This window comes from Triticum aestivum, chromosome 4A (genome assembly GCF_018294505.1).
Source record: "Triticum aestivum cultivar Chinese Spring chromosome 4A, IWGSC CS RefSeq v2.1, whole genome shotgun sequence".
Taxonomy (NCBI): domain Eukaryota; kingdom Viridiplantae; phylum Streptophyta; class Magnoliopsida; order Poales; family Poaceae; genus Triticum; species Triticum aestivum.
Window position 1 is genome coordinate 590,031,371 of NC_057803.1, and position 17,376 is coordinate 590,048,746.

A 17,376-nucleotide genomic window follows, 5' to 3' on the forward strand; every position below is an offset into this window, starting at 1 on the left:
ATTTTGAATAATATCTCCTAAAGGAGCAGAGCTAACCACAGTGATAGGATGACCCTGGAAGTAATGCTTAAGCTTCCGACTTTCCATGAACACCCCATAAACAAGCTTTTGCCAATGTGGGTATCGTTGCTTGGATTCAATGAGCACCTCAATGACGTAGTAAACCGGCCGTTGAACCGGATGTTCCTTGCCGGCCTCCTTGAGCTCCACAACAATGGCCACACTGATAGCACGTGATTTAGCAGCCACATATAACAACAACGACTCTTTCTCAATGGGAGCAGCCAGAACCGGCGGCTCAGCGAGTTGCCTCTTCAGATCTTCAAAGGCAGAATCAGCAGCATCACTCCAGACAAAGTCATCCGTCTTTTTCATCATGTGATACAACGACATAGCCTTCTCACCTCACCGGCTTACGAATCGGCTTAAAGCTACAACCCGACCCGCCAGCCTTTGAACGTCATTGATACACACCGGCTTAGCCAAAGATGTTATTGCCTTAGTTTTCTCTGGGTTAGCCTCAATGCCTCCGTTAGACACCAAAAAACCCAAAAGCTTGCCAGCGGGGACTCCAAACACACATTTTGCCGGGTTAAGCATCATCTTGTAGACCCGAAGGTTATCAAAAGTATCCTTCACATCATCTACCAAAGTTTCCTTTTCTCTAGATTTGACCATTATACCATCTACATAAGCATGAACATTACGTCCAATCTGGTCATGAAGACAGTTCTGCACACATCGCTGATAAGTCGCCTGGGCGCTCTTAAGCCCAAAAGGCATAGACACATAGCAGAAGGCTCCAAACAGAGTGATGAAAGCTGTCTTCTCCTGGTCCTTAACTGCCATCTTGATCTGGTTATAACCAGAATAAGCATCCAAAAAGCTCAAATGCTCACAACCCGCCGTAGCATCAATGATTTGATCAATACGAGGGAGGGCAAAAGGATCAGCCGGACAAACCTTGTTTAAATCTGTGTAATCCACACACATACACCAGGTGCCGTTCTTTTTGAGTTCAAGCACCGGGTTAGCCAACCACTCTGGGTGAAAAACTTCAACAATACACCCGACCGCCAAGAGCCGGGCTACCTCTTCTCCAATAGCTTTACGCCTTTCTTCATTAAACCGCCGAAGAAACTTCTTGGCCGGCTTAAAATTTGGATCAATGTTGAGAGTGTGCTTAGCGAGTTCCCTCGGTACACCTGGCATGTCAGAAGGCTTCCATGCAAAGATGTCCCAATTCTCATGGATGAACTCGATGAGCGCGCTTTCCTATTTTCGATCCAAATTGGCACTGATAATGAACTGTTTGGATGATTTGCCAGGCACAAAATCAATCATCTTAGTATCATCAGCTGACTTTAATTTCAGCGCCGGCTCATGCTCTGTAGTTGGCTTTTTCAAAGATGTCATATCTGCCAGGTCAATGTTATCCTCATAAAACTTCAATTCCTCCGTTGCACAAACAGATTCGGCATAAGCCGCATCACCTTCTTCACATTCCAGGGCTATCTTCCGGCTTCCATGTACTGTGATGGTGCCTTTATAACCCAGCATTTTGAGGTGTAGATAAACATAAGACGGCCGAGCCATGAACTTAGCATAAGCCGGCCGACCAAACAGAGCGTGATATGGGCTTTTGATCTTAACCACTTCAAAAGTTAACTTATCAGCCCTAGAGTCATACTCATCCCCAAAGGCTACTTCTAGCTCAATCTTACCAACCAGGTGTGCCGACTTTCCATGCACCACCCCATGAAAAACAGTGTTTGGATGTTTTAAGACTCTTATCAGTCAACCCCATGCGACAGAATGACTCATAATAAAGGATGTTGATGCTACTACCTCCGTCCATGAGCACTTTAGTGAACTTATATCCACCAACCTGAGGTGCCACCACCAAAGCCAGATGACCCGGATTATCAACCCGGGGAGGATGATCTTCCCTACTCCATACAATAGGCTGCTCAGACCATCTCAAATAACGTGGAACCGCCAGCTCAACAGCATTTACAGCCCTCTTATGAAGTTTCTGGTCCCTCTTGCACAAACTGATGGTGAACACGTGATACTGCCCACCGTTCAGCTGCTTTGGGTTACTCTGATACCCGGACCGTTGCTGCTGCTGCTGACTGCCCTGGTCGGATTGCTGATTATAGCCGCCTTGACTACCTTGATGGCCCTGGCCATGAAAACCATCACCGCTTGAGCTGGCGCCCGGGCCATGAAAGCCGCCACCGCCTGAGCCGCCGCTAGGTCCGTGGTTACCATCGAATATGTTAGAATTCTTAAAAGCCTTCATGATCATACAGTCTTTCCATAGATGGGTAGCTGGCTTCTCCCGGGTGTCGTGTCTTGGACAAGGTTCGTTTAGCAGCTGCTCAAGGGTGGGACCTGACCCGCCAAACAGAGGAGGTGGCCTCCCCTTGCATTGTTGATTGTTGCCCTGTGCACTGGCGTTAGCCACAAACTCCAGACTACCGTCGGCCTTACGTTTATTACCTCCTTGATTCGCCGGGTTGTGCTGGTGACCTTTGCCATTGCCGTTCTTCTTTCCCTTCCCTGTCTTCTCTTTGTCAGACGTGGGATCCTTGGTACTGTCAAAATTGGCGTACTTGACGAGAGCCGCCATCAGCTGGCCCATGTCATTACTTTCACGCTTGAGCCGTCCCAACTTCTATTTCAGAGGTTCAAAACGGCAATTTTTCTCCAACATTAGGACCACGGAGCCGGCATCCATCTTATCAAATGAATGTATTACTTCCTTGACCCAGAGCACCCAATGGGTCGTGGATTCGCCTTCCTCTTGCTTGCAGTTAGTCAAAGTCCATGATCGACATGGGCTGTTTACAGGTATCTTTGAAGTTTTGAATGAACCGGGCCTTTAACTCCACCCATGAGCCGATGGAGTTGGGCGGCAACCCCTTTAACCAAGTACGAGTTGTTCCATCCAACATCATGGTGAAGTATTTGGCCATTGCTGCGTCACTGACCTCTAATAACTCCATGGCCATCTCGTAACTTTCAATCCATGCAGGTCGGCTATGTAATTAGGCACCTTATGAGGCCCCTTAAAGTCCTTTGGCAAACACTCATTATGTAGAGCCGGCACAAGACAAGGGACTCCTCCTGTCCTTGTGGCCACCCCTGCTTCAACAGAGGTTGCTGGATAAACTGGAAAAGCTTAGTGAGCCGCCTGCTCAGCCGCCTATTGAACCGCTCGTTCAGCCTCTTGACAGATCCTCTCCTGATCCACCAAGTTAAGGGCTCCGCCTGGGGCCTGGTCACGCCCGCATGGTTGGTTACGGTGCTAGGCGTTGCTTGACATGGCCATTGAGTCCATATGCCTGCTATAGCTTGGGCTTCGGCTTGGGCGAGGGGTTGAATGGATTCTATCTAGACTATAAGAATATGCATCCTGCTATGCCAGAGCCGTCTGAAGAAGTTCTCTAACCCGTCGTGTTTCGATCGCTGTCGGAGAGTCGCCTTCCATCGGGAGAGCTGACAGACGAGCCGACGCAGCAATAATATTCTCCAAAGGGTTAGAAAAGTGACCCAGTGGTATTGGCGTGTAATGAGGCGGAGCGGTATTCACACGAGGGGGCTCCATGGCCCGCGGTTGAACCGACGCTCCGGTCCCGGGTGTTATGATCCGGTTTGCCTCTGGCGGGTTACTGGGACCAGCTCCAGGTGTGTGGAAGAGGTTCCTAGGATCATAAGTCAGAGGCAGACATGATTGAGCTTTTTGGTGCCTTCTCCTCATGACCTCATTTGATGCGTTCAGATCCACCGAGAGTCGGAAAGTCTCCGCTTGAAGCTTCTGAGCACGAGCATCTAGAGCTGCCCACTCTACGGCTATCTTGACGTCCTCTACCGCCAAGTCTTCCTTGGCTTTTGCTACCTCCTCGCGTAACCGTGCCACTTCCGCATCATGCTGAGTTTTGTTCGCCGGTTCAACCACGGCGGTCAATAGAGTCATCATCCTATCCATGAGATCCATCAGCACCTGAGCCGGCGGGCGCGCGGGGTCTTCTAACCCGGCCGCCGCCGACCCGGTGGTTATTGCTACTGCAACCGTAGAATTCTGACCGGGTCGAGTGCCAGCCATGAAGACTCCGGCTCGATTCAGCGGCTCAAAGGGGTCTGGAATACTGTTACCATCGAAACAGCCCCCAAGCCCGCCATCTTGTAGTTGATACAAAGAATCCATCTCGCCCGTGGATGACTCATCCTGGCCACCAACCCAATCTTGGCTACACCAAATGTCGGCGAACCAATGTTTTTATATATAGCGGCAACTCACCAAGTTGTAAGCGCAGTGCTCGTCGTCGAACGGGAGACGGACGGACATAAATTCCCACTTAAAAAGCCGGTATATTATGTATCTACTATCCTCACTCCATGCAAATCACGGTACCCACATTATCAAAAGATAGCATACGCGGTATTCATGGCATCCCGGAAATTACGACACTAGTTTCAAGAGTGTTCAATTACGGTGGCCTCAGAAGTACCACTCAATGACATAATAAACAACCGCGATGCGATGGGCCAGATTGCCAAATGGGCTATCGAGCTCCTCCCATTCGACATAACATATAGACCACGGCGAGCCATTAAGTCGCAAGTACTGGCCGATTTCATCGCCGAGTGGACAGAAGCCGAACTCCCTAAGGAGTACGGTGTGTACTCCAATTGGATCATGCACTTTGATGGCTCTAAAATGCTGGCTGGTCTAGGGGCTGGCGTCGTCCTGACGTCCCCCATCGGAGATACAGTCCAATATGTACTCCAAATACTATACACAGACTCCAACAACACACCCGAATATGAGGCCCTATTACATGGTCTCCGGATGGCACTTTCCATGGGCATTCAACGCCTGGAGGTGCGTGGGGACTCGAACCTCACAATATCTTAAATAAATGGAGACTTCGATGCCAAGGATCCGAAAATGGCGGCATATCGCAACGCTGTCCTCAAAATGTCAGCTCAGTTCGAGGGTCTTGAATTCCACCATGCGGCTCGGGAAAACAATCAGGCGGCGGATATCCTCGCCCATATCGGCGCTAAGCGCGATCTTGTCCCACCTAACATCTTCTTGGAAAGGCTGTTTAAGCTATCCATGGTATGGGAAGGGGACACCAGTAACAATAGTCCCGACCCGGCCACAACACCAGATACCGAACACTCTGACACAATCGAAGGTTCTAGCATCGAAATAACACCTTCAGCCCACGTGATAATGGCCGTCATCACCCCATGGACAGAACCATTCCTGGCCTACCTAACCAGGCAGGAACTACCCGAGGACCAAAATGAGGCACGCTGCATAGTGCGGCGATCTAAAGCCTACAAGGTCCACAAGGGAGAGCTTTATAATAAAAGCACTACCGGAGTCCTTCAAAGGTGCATCTCCGAAGAGGAAGGGCGGAAGCTTTTGGCAGAAATCCATGCTGGACTCGGCAGCCACCACGCCGCAGCCCGGGCCCTTGTAAGCAAGGCCTTCCGTACAGGTTTCTATTGGCCTACGGCCCGAGCAGATGCACAGGATCTGGTCCAATGTTGCGTCGGTTGCCAGCTTTTTTCAAACCAAAGCCATATGCCGCCTACCGCTCTCCAAACAATCCCCATTACTTGGCCCTTTGCGGTCTAGGGGCTTGATATGGTTGGACCCCTCAAAGGGGGAACCCATAAGAAAAAATACTTACTGGTCATGGTGGATAAATTCACTAAATGGATAGAAGCCAAACCCGTTAAAACGGCTGAATCTGGACCGGTGATAGACTTCATATCTGGGGTTGTACACCGTTATGGCATCCCCCACAGCATCATCACTGACAACGACACGAACTTTACATCCGATGAGGTAAAACTTTGGTGCAGCAACATGGGCATCAAGCTCGATTATGCTTTTGTCTATCACCCGCAAACTAACGATCAAGTCGAGCGAGCAAATGGTCTTATCATGAGCGGCATCAAACCCAGATTAGTGCGGTCCTTAAAGGAATCAAACACGCACTGGGTAGAGGATCCCGACTCCATACTATCGGGGCTGAGAACCACGCCGAATCGCACTACCGGATACACACCGTTTTTTATGGTGTACAGCGCAGAGGCGGTTCTGCCTTGCGACATAATTCATGACTCACCTAGAGTGCGCATGTATGAAGAAAAAGAGGCCGAGCTTGATCGGCAGGACAATTTGGACGCCCTGGAGGAGGAGCGCGACGTGGCAAAAGCCCGTTCCGCATTCTATCAGCAACAGGCTCGAAAGTATCAAAGCAGAGAAGTACGGGCCAAAACCTATAACGTTGGCGAACTAGTTCTACACCTGCCGGAGAAGAAAAACAACAAGCTCAAGCCCAAATGGGAAGGTCCCTTCATTATTGACCAGGTTCTGACCGGTGGAGCGTACCATCTGCGTGATGCACCGGACAATCGACTCGAGCTAAACCCATGGAACGCAGCCAGACTCCGAAGATTCTACGCCTGGTGCTAGACTCTATGTTCGTCGCCTTACCCCCGTCAATTTTTTGCATATCCGTTATCTGTCTTTTCTCTCTTTCTCTCTTCTTTTTTCTTCTCCTCAAGGCCTTAAAAGGCTAACTTGTGTCTTGACTACACAATCTTGACACGCTAACCGCGCTCATTATAACTGGGGGCTTCTTATACAGAAGCTTAATATAACTATTTTTCTAGGCTTTATGCCCCACACATGTGTTATTCTTCCACATGTACCTTTTTTCGCCATTATATGCATCGATATGACTTAAGTTTTGGCCAAGCTGGGTTGCCTGGCTCTTGTATTTATGCCATACGTTCCCGTTAATTCGGCTAGGGCATAAAGGGAGCACGTCTGCGATTGTTACTGCCGGGTCAGCCGGATGTGTACCTTAGACTGGGTGAAGCCGAAAGCTAGCATTCTTAAGGGAATATTCGGTCGGTGAACAAAAGATGAGTTTTATTTATTTTGATACATGTCCCCAGATGTTTATAGTCTGCGTCTCTTTTCGCAGTTCGGACATGCACATTAGGGCATGCGTACCCAGGGAAAGGAACCCTTAACGGAACTATTCTCCCTGGAAGATGTTTCTTACTATCCATGTAATATAACATAGCTAGTTGGGTACTTGTCTGTTCAAGCACTTATGACCCCTACGCCTGGTTTCCACGCATACCCCGGTTTTTACATAATCGAGCGGGTATTCGGATACACTCCGGACTATCGGGTCCACAGGTCGAAGCGAAAAGGTCCGCCATGACAAATGATTTACAATCCGGCTAGGGACATTATATATGTCACCTAAAGTACATAGTCACCAAGACTGACTATATTCTTGTTCTATACCATCCAACAGGCTGTCTAGCCTATAATCCTGTTGGGAATACTTTGCAGCTAATTCTACTTGGTCATACACCAAACTGACGGGGATCTCTTTCCATCGGACCCCACAGGTCCGACTTCGGTCATGTGGTTTGGGTCAGCTTTGGTATATCGCGTCTTCACCATGGCCCAGGCTTCCCTTGCACCTTATCGGTAGGCTGATATCTTCCATAATCGGAAGCGCCGCCACGCTCCCTTGAGCTTCTCTATAAGCTCCCCCATGCCTCCTGGCGGGGAGGCGGATGGCCACATGGTTTGGGCAATACCCTGCATCACCTGCCGAACTTGTTTGTGCAGTTGTGAGAGCTCTAGTAGAAGATCACCCGCCAACCCGGGCATCTCCTCCGCGGGACGACCCGTCAGCATACCTGCAGACATAACTCTTCACCGAGCTCTTTCAAAAGTTTGTTCAAGCACTTACTGAAAATGCCGCGTCGAAGCCGCTTATTCTCCTTCATGGAGTCCGCAAGCTGGGCTCGGACATCTTTCAGTTCCACGCCCAGCTGGATATTGGCGTCCTGGAGATTATTTTTCTCCTGCCTGACCCACGTAAGCACGTGCTCGCCAGCATTTAGCTGTCGATTAGCATGTTGCGCATTCTCCGCACGGCCTCCGGGTTCACTCCGGAGTCATCTGCAACATCTATTGTTAGATTTGCATGCATGCCGCATACTATCTGGTACCTGTCTCATTCTTTGCAATGGAAACAAGTGTTACCAGAGGGGGCCTTCTCGAACTCCTTCAACGCGGCAACCGCGGCCCGTAGCTGGGCTTTGCACTCTTCCAGCTCTTGAGACAATTGGGTATTCTTCTCTGTAAGAACCTGCACAAATAATGATCCTTAAATCAGTTGTGTCAACTGTTTCAAGTCTCAGGGGCTACTGATATATATAATCGTCATATTTTCTTACCCGTATATCCTTTACATACTGGTCCGTGGCTCTGGCAAGACCATCTTGAGCAGCACAGATGTACATGTCTCCTGAGTTGAAGGCATCGAACGCCTCTTGGGAGAAACAAGCGTCACGGAGTATGGCCCGGCGAAGCCTGTGATTCATGGCGCTCTCCACTTCGGAATTTGTAGCGGATAGTCTATCCGCATCCTCTGTAGGAGGAGCATCTGGCGTTTGCCCCGTGTTAGCTTCCGCCTCTATGTCCGGCCCTAGAGCACGACTGGTGGAGGCGTGATTGGCAACCTCTCTGGATATAGTCCGGCAAGCGTTTTTCCTACTAGGAAACATGGATGTCATTATATCAGCCTTGCGCTTACCATTACCTCCTTGATTCGCTGTCGGGTTATGCTGCTGCCCTTTGGTGCTGCTGCTCTTCTTTCCCTTTCCCGGTTTGTCATCATCAGATTCGGGGTCCTTGGTACTGTTAGAGTCAGCGTACTTAACAAGAGCTGCCATAAGTGTCCACATGTCATTGCAATGACGTTTGAGCCGCCCTAATTTCTGCTTGAGGGGCATAAAATGACAATTTTTCTCCAACGTCAGGACTGCTGAGTCGGCATTGATCCGGTCTGAAGAATGCAATATCATTGAAACCCGGCGCAACCAATGGGTTGTTGATTCACCTTCTTCCTGGACACAGGAGGCCAAATCCACAATCGACATGGGTTGCTTGCACATGTCCTTGAAATTCTGGATAAACCGGGCTTTTAACTCGGCCCACGACCCAATGGAGTTAGCTGGTAGTCCCTTCAACCACGTACGAGCTGTTCCTTCTGAAATCTTGGTAAAATACTTAGCACACGCAGCCTCATCAACATCCAACAGCTCCATCGCCATCTCATAACTCTCGACCCGCGCTTCTGGAGGTAAATCGGCTGTATAATTGGGCACCTTACGGGGGCCCTTAAAATCCTTGGGCAACCGTACGTTCCGCAAAGCCGGGGCCAAACACGGCACACCCAGAGATCTAAAAGTTACTCCTGTTTCAACCGAAGTCACTGGATGGAATGGAGAAGGTTGACGGGCCACATACTGCGCTGCTAACTCGGCCTCTCGACGTGCTCCACCTTGGTCCCCCACGTTCTGAACATCGGCACCACCGCCCGCCGGGTTATGACCATGGGGCGGATTACGATTTCGGGCACTGCTTGACAGAGCCGCTTCATCGATATGTCTGCTGTAACTCCGGCTTGGGAGAGGGGTGGAATGAATCTTCTCACGACTGTACGAATAAGCGCTGCTGAGTCAAAGTTGTCTGAAGGAGCTCCCTAGCCCGTCGCGTCTCCACCGCTACGGGGGACTCGCCTTCGACCGGGAGAGCTGCTAATCGTGAAGCGGCGGCGACTATGGATACGTCTCCATCGTATCTACTTTTCCAAACACTTTTGTCCTTGTTTTGGCTCTAACTTGCATGATTTGAATGGAACTAACCCGGACTGACGTTGTTTTCAGCATAATTACCATGGTGTTATTTATGTGCACAAACTAAACTTCTTAGAATGATCTAAAACTTCACGGAACTACTTTTTGGAAATAATAAAAAATCCTTGCAAAAGATGAAGGCCAGGGGGCCCACCACCTATCCACGAGGGTGGGGGGGGGCTGCCCCCTAGGGCGCGCCCCCCCTACCTCGTGGGCCCCTTGGAGCTCCTCCGGCTCCAAATCCAACTCTATATATTTGGTTTCGGGGAGGAAAAAATCAGAGAGAAGAAATCATCGTGTTTTACGATACGGAGCCGCCGCCAAGCCCTAAAACCTCTCGGGAGGGCCGATCTGGAGTCCGTTCGGGGCTCCGAAGAGGGAATACATCGCCATCGTCATCATCAATCATCCTCCATCACCAATTTCATGATGCTCACCGTCGTGCGTGAGTAATTCCATCGTAGGCTTGTTGGACGGTGATGGGTTGGATGGGATCTATCATGTAATCGAGTTAGTTTTGTTAGGGTTTGATCACTAGTATCCACTATGTTCTAAGATTGATGTTGCTATGACTTTGCTATGCTTAATGCTTGTCACTAGGGCCCGAGTGCCATGATTTCATATCTGAACCTATTATGTTTTCATCAATATATGAGAGTTCAAGATCCTATCTTGCAAGTCTATAGTCACCTATTATGTGTTATGATCCGTTAACCCCGAAGTGACAATAATCGGGATACTTACCGATGATGACCGTAGTTTGAGGAGTTCATGTATTCACTATGTGTTAATGCTTTGTTCCGGTACTCTATTAAAAGGAGGCCTTAATATCCCTTAGTTTTCGTAAGGACCCCGCTGCCACGGGAGGGTAGGACAAAAGATGTCATGCAAGTACTTTTCCATAAGCACGTATGACTATATTCGGAATACATGCCTACATTATATCAATGAACTGGAGCTAGTTCTGTGTCACCCTAGGTTATGACTGTTACATGATGAACCGCATCCGGCATAATTCTCCATCACTGATCCATTGCCTACGAGCTTTCCATATATTGTTCTTCGCTTATTTACTTTTCCGTTGCTATTGCTATCATCACTACAAAATACCAAAAACATTACTTTTACTACCATTACCTTTTGCTACCGTTACCACTACTATCATATTACTTTGCTACTAAATACTTTGCTGCAGATATTAAGTTTCCAGGTGTGGTTGAATTGACAACTCAGCTGCTAATACTTGAGAATATTCTTTGGCTCCCCTTGTGTCAAATCAATAAATTTGGGTTGAATACTCTACCCTTGAAAACTATTGCGATCCCCTATACTTGTGGGTTATCAAGACAATTTTCTGGCGCCGTTGCCGAGGAGCATAGCTCTATTCTTTGAGTCACTTGGGATTTATACCTGCTTATCATTATGAAGAACTTGAGAGATCCAAAAACCAAGATTTATCCCTCAACTACGAGGGGAGTTAAGGAACTGCCATCTAGCTCTGCACTTGATTCACCTTCTATTATGAGTAAGCTTGCGACACCTAAACCTGCTTCTATTATTCGTTATGATATGTCGCTTGTTATTGATGATGCCACTTCTGCTATGCATGATACTTATGATGAAACTACTTCTATGCTTGATACTACTGTGCCACTTGGTGAATTTCTTGATGACCAATTTGCTAGGGCTAGAGAGAATGAAAATATTGAATCTGATAATACTGATGAAATTGATGATGAAGACTTACCTGTTATTCCTGAGGGTTATGTTTTTGATAAAGAAGCTTCTTTAGCTATTTTAGCTTCCAAAGATATATACGAACTCAAGAGGTTATTAGCTAAATGGAATCAACAATCTCTAAATGCTAGAATGAAACCTGACCCTACTTTTGCTACTTCACCTATCTGTATTTCTGATAAGGATTATGAATTCTTTGTTGATCCTTTTCATGGCTATGAATCTAAAACTGTTGTGGCACATCTTACTAAATTAAATGATATAGCTACCCTATTTACTAATGATGAGAGAACTCATTACTTTTATATCCTTCAAATATTTCCGTTCTCATCAAAGGGTGATGCTAAGATATGGTTTAATTCTCTTGATCCTGGTTGTGTGCGTAGTCCCCAGGATATGATTTTTACTTCTCTGCTAAATATTTCCCTGCTCATAAGAAACAAGCTGCTTTAAGGGATATATATAACTTTGTGCAAATTGAAGAAGAGAGTCTCCCACAAGCTTGGGGGAGACTTCTCCAATTACTTAATGCTTTGCCTGATCATCCTCTTAAGAAAAATGAAATACTTGATATCTTTTATAATGGACTAACTGATGCTTCCAGAGATTACCTAGATAGTTGTGCTGGTACTGTTTTCAGGGAAAGAACGCCGGATGAAGCCAAAATTCTATTGAATAATATGTTGACAAATGAAAATAATTGGACACTTCCTGAACCAGTTCCTGAACCAGCTCCGAAGAAGAGAGGTATTCTATTTCTCAGTCCTGAAGATATGAAAGAGGCAAAGAAATCTATGAAAGAAAAAGGTATTAAAGCTGAAGATGTTAAGAATTTACCTCCTATTGAAGAAATACATGGTCTTAATTTACCGCCTGTTGAAGAAACATATGATCTTAATCCATTACCTATTGAAGGTAAATTCTCTCTATAGATATGATAAAGCTGAAATCCCATTTACTTAATCTGCTAGCTCATGCTTAGATGAGTTCGGTAAATTTATGGCTAAGCAAGAAGACTTTAATGCTTATTTTGGTAGATAATTGAAATACAATTCAAATATTCTTGAACACTTGGGTGATTATATGGCTAATGTCAAAGGTGAACTTCAAATTATTAGTAACATGCTTCTATGGTTACCACTCAAGTAGAACAAGTACTTAAAGCTCAAAATGATTTGCTCAATGAATTGAATAGTAAGAATAATCATAATGCTGTTAGAGTTATGACTAGAGGTGGTAAAATGACTCAGGAACCTTTGTATCCTGAAGGCCACCATAAGAGAATTGAGCAAGATTCTCAGAGAAATAATGTAGATGCACCTAGTCCTTCTAATAGGAAGAAAAAGAAAAATGATAGGACTTTGCATGCTTCTAGTAAACCTATCACTGAAACACCTGCGAATCCAAATGATATTTCTATTTCTGATGCTGAAACACAATCTGGTAATGAAACTAAAACTAGTGATAATGTTAATGATAATGTTCATGATGCTGCTCAACCTAGTAATGATAATGATATAGAAATTGAACCTGTTGTTGATCTTGATAACCCACAATCAAAGAATCAACGTTATGATAAGAAAGACTTTGTTGCTAGGAAACATGGTAAAGAAAGAGAACCATGGGTTTAGAAACCCATGCCTTTTCCTCCCAAACCATCCAAGAAAAAGGATGATGAGGATTTTGAGCGCTTTGCTGAAATGATTAGACCAATCTTTTTGCGTATGCGATTAACTGATATGCTCAAAATGAATCCTTATGCTAAGTATATGAAAGATATTATTACTAATAAAAGAAAGATACCAGAAGCTAAAATTTCCACCATGCTTGCTAATTATACTTTTAAGGGTGGAATACCAAAGAAACTTGGATATCCAGGAGTACCCACTATACCATGCTCCATTAAAAGAAACTATGTTAAAACTTCTTTATGTGATCTTGAAGCTGGTGTTAGTGTTATGCCTCTCTCTTTATATCGTAGACTTGATTTGAATAAGTTGACACCTACTGAAATATCTTTGCAAATGGCCGATAAATCAACTGCTATACTTGTCGGTATTTGTGAGGATGTGCCTGTTGTAGTTGCAAACGTTACTATTTTAACGGACTTTGTTATTCTTGATATTCCCGAGGACGATAGTATGTCTATTATTCTTGGAAGACCTTTTTTGAATACTGCAGGGGCTGTTATAGATTGCACCAAAGGCAATGTCGCCTTTCATGTTAATGGTAATGAGCATACGGTACACTTTCTGAGAAAACAACCTCAAGTCCACATTATCAATTCTATTGGAAAAATTCCATCGATTATTTTTGGAGGTTTTAAATTTCCTCTTCCTATTGTCAAGAAGAAATATGATATTCTTATTATTAGGGATGTGCATATCCCCGTTGAGGTAACATAGTGTTATTCGAAATTTCTCCTGTAACATCCCAAAATTCTGAAATTTGGAATGTTATATTAAATAGATAGATTTGATTGATGGACTGAAAGTGAGTGAATTCGAACTTTTTGAAAGTTAAATGAGAGGGAATAAAAGGACTTTCCCAAACTTCCATTTTTGTATTTATGATCTCCGTGAATTCAAATTCTTTTCAAATACAAAACCCTCGAGAGAAGATGACATGACTTCTTCCATTTAAATAAATGGAAAGGGTTTTGAAAAGATTTGAATTTCATTTGCAAATATTTTTAATTCAGAAACTTCAAGCAACTCAATGATTTTCATGAGAGAAGATAAAATGACTTCTTCAAATTATATGAAATATGAGTTGGGAGTTTAAAAGGATCAAAATTTAAAATCCTTTTGAAATTATCTTCAATTTGGAGTTATTTGGGTTTTATTCAAATTATTTTTCTCCAAAAATAAAATATACGGAAAATAGGGTAACATGATTGCCTACATCAGAAATTTGGAGAGAAATATATTAGAATTAATTTTGGTATTTTTATAATGATTTTTATTGGATTTTATTAGACCAGTAGCACTCTTTGAATTATCTGAATTTATGTGAATTTTATTTAATGCTAGGAAAATGTTCATCTTGTAGAAAATCGTTTTCTGAAAATTTCGATATATAATATGCCTATATAAAGTTTTAGTTTTATTTTAGTTTTTCAGTCTATCGCTTTCTTTTTTTAAAAAAATAATAAAAAAAACTGCACGCGCGCCTGAAACTATCTGTAGCCCACGTGCGCATCATAGTACCAGCGGGCGCCCCATCTTTTCTTTTTCTTTATCCTATATGGGCCAGGCCCAGCCGGCCATATTCCTTCCCCATATTTTTTTCCATAATTTTTCTTTTCTTTTCTATTGCTAAAAAATATATTTTGCAGTGTGTGGGGCCGGCCGAACCGCCTAAAGGCCTTTTGGCCCATGGCGCACCTCCCATCTCTGTTTTGTATATTTTCGTCTATGTTTAGTCCCACATTGCCTAGCCTTTGACCTCTAAACCTCTTTTCCACCAATAAATATAGACCCATAGAGACTCCAAAATTCATCCGATTCGGGTTAAATCAATATTTTGGTTTGACTAGATTCATTTAAGAAAAATATATTTCTCCTCTCTGGCGCGACTTCTGGAAATTGTCTCTTCTCTCCAAAGTCGTCTTTTCTCTGCCTTATAAAGGTATCTTTCTTTGTTTTTTTCCTTCTTATACTTCCGTAGTTTATTATTTTAAGACTAATACGATAGAATAATTAGATTATCAATTAGTCTACATATTTATATGTTAGACCTTAACCGTAACTATTTTTCTTTCGTAAAACAGTTTGGCCCTGATTTTTCAAATAGCCATAATGTTTCACTTGTTTATCCAAATTATATGAAACCAACGCCTATAGCTTCGTCTTGTTTTCACCTATCCAGTGAACCTGTCACATCAACTTTTTGAAATTTTCAAATTTCGAATATTGTTCAGATTCATATTCAAACTTCTTTTGAACATAACTTGAGTTTTGTAACTCCGATTTAGTTGATTCTTTTTGCAAATCGAAGCTGTTGACCTAAACTTTCTGATAAGGCCAAATTCACATAATTTTGGTACTGTTAGAAATTGTTTTATGTTGCAAGAGTTATTTTCTTGGTTTTGATGTTTTCTGAAATGTCCTCTTTGTTCTTCCCGATCTTTTGAGTGATTGCTTATGTGTGGTTACTATTGCTTGCTTATGATAGATTGACCGGAGTGTGACGAGTAGAACTATCAAGAGTTTTGAGTGCGAATCATCTTCATCAACATTGCAGGCAAGATCACACATTGATCATACCCCTTTCATACCCAGTTTTTATGCATTAGTTTCACCCTCAAACATTGCATGAGTAGGATTGATAACATGTGGGTATTGGGAAGTAGTTGATGAGGTAGGAACCTATTGCCCTGCATTCAAACCTTGGGAGTTACTATTACGTTATGCTTATATTGTCATGCTATGCTCGTAGACGTGGATTGGGTTTGAGAGTATTCATGACAGATGTGAGATTGTTAATTAATGGTTTACTTAAGGTGGCAACTTTAACACACATCTGGGTGGATTAAGGCACCTGGGTATTCAAACGATTGCCTGTTTAGGCACCTGGGTATTCCGGTGATTGCTTGTTTTTGTTTATGCACCGCCACCCAGACTCAAAGGGATCATGAGATTATTCATGCTAGAAACTTCCGTGTGCAACCACAAGCTACTATGGGCTCTAGCATAGTTGATTAAGTCGTGCGAACTCTTACAGTGGTAGACTAGCAGATGTAGGGGAAAGTAGGTGTAATGGTCTACCCGATCGTAAGGTGCTAGCGCTTCTGAAAGACTATGTCTCGGTCATCCGTTTCTCCAACACCATGTAGTGCGAGAATCCCAACGGAGGAGATCGAGTCTTGTGGGGAAAGTGCGCAAACCTATGCAGAGTGTATAAACTAATCATGATTAGTAGTGTCCCCGGTTATGGACGTCTTGATTATCTAATACTTGGATTATCATGTGAATCTCATCATGTGACTTTAATTAATTTTGTTGGGTTATAATGATGATGCTTAATTTGGATTGAGAGGGTGTCTACACTCTCAATGTTTAACAACCACCTTGATAGTTAAACAAAATGTATTCCTTTGCAGTAGGGAAAAATTGGCTTTTCGGAAAAACATATAACCATAAAGCTTTTCCACCATCCATATATGCATGTAGTGATAGCCATTGTTCATCATTCTCTATAGTGTGAATTTGCCAGTACATTCAATGTACTGACCCTTTGTGGCTGCAACGTCTCATGTTGCAGGATTATCTTACGACGAGTAAGTGATACGTTAGGGTCACGATTTCTACACTCAACTTTGCCGTTGGTGTTGATGGGAATCCACAACCTTGTTACTTCCGCTATTTTGGATTGAGGTAATAGTGTTTTATGTTACTTTATACATGTGATTTACCTCTGTTATAAATCCTCGAGTACTGTGTGTGTCAGCACACCGATCCAGGGATGACACTTAAGCACAGAGACTTGACCGTCTGAGGTCGGGTCTCTACAAGATGGTATCAAAGCACATGTTGACTGTAGGACGTGACCCCTAGAAACTGGTAAACCCATATGAAAGATTTTCTCTATAACTTTATTTTCAAAAAAAGATCTTTTACCTCTCTTCTCTTCTGAGCTTATTAAAATATCCCCTTTTAGTGAGACCATACCCCTTTTCCCTTTTGACCACACGAAGATTCGACTAATGAGACCACTCCAAGAAGTACAAGATATCGGACAACCAAGACCATTCGGAATGAAGAGGATTTTACCATACATTATGATAATGGAAACTACAACTGTTGAAGACTCTGAAGACTAGGAGAATTGGAGGCTCCAAAGAATTTCCAGATTTGTGTGACCTAGGAAGGC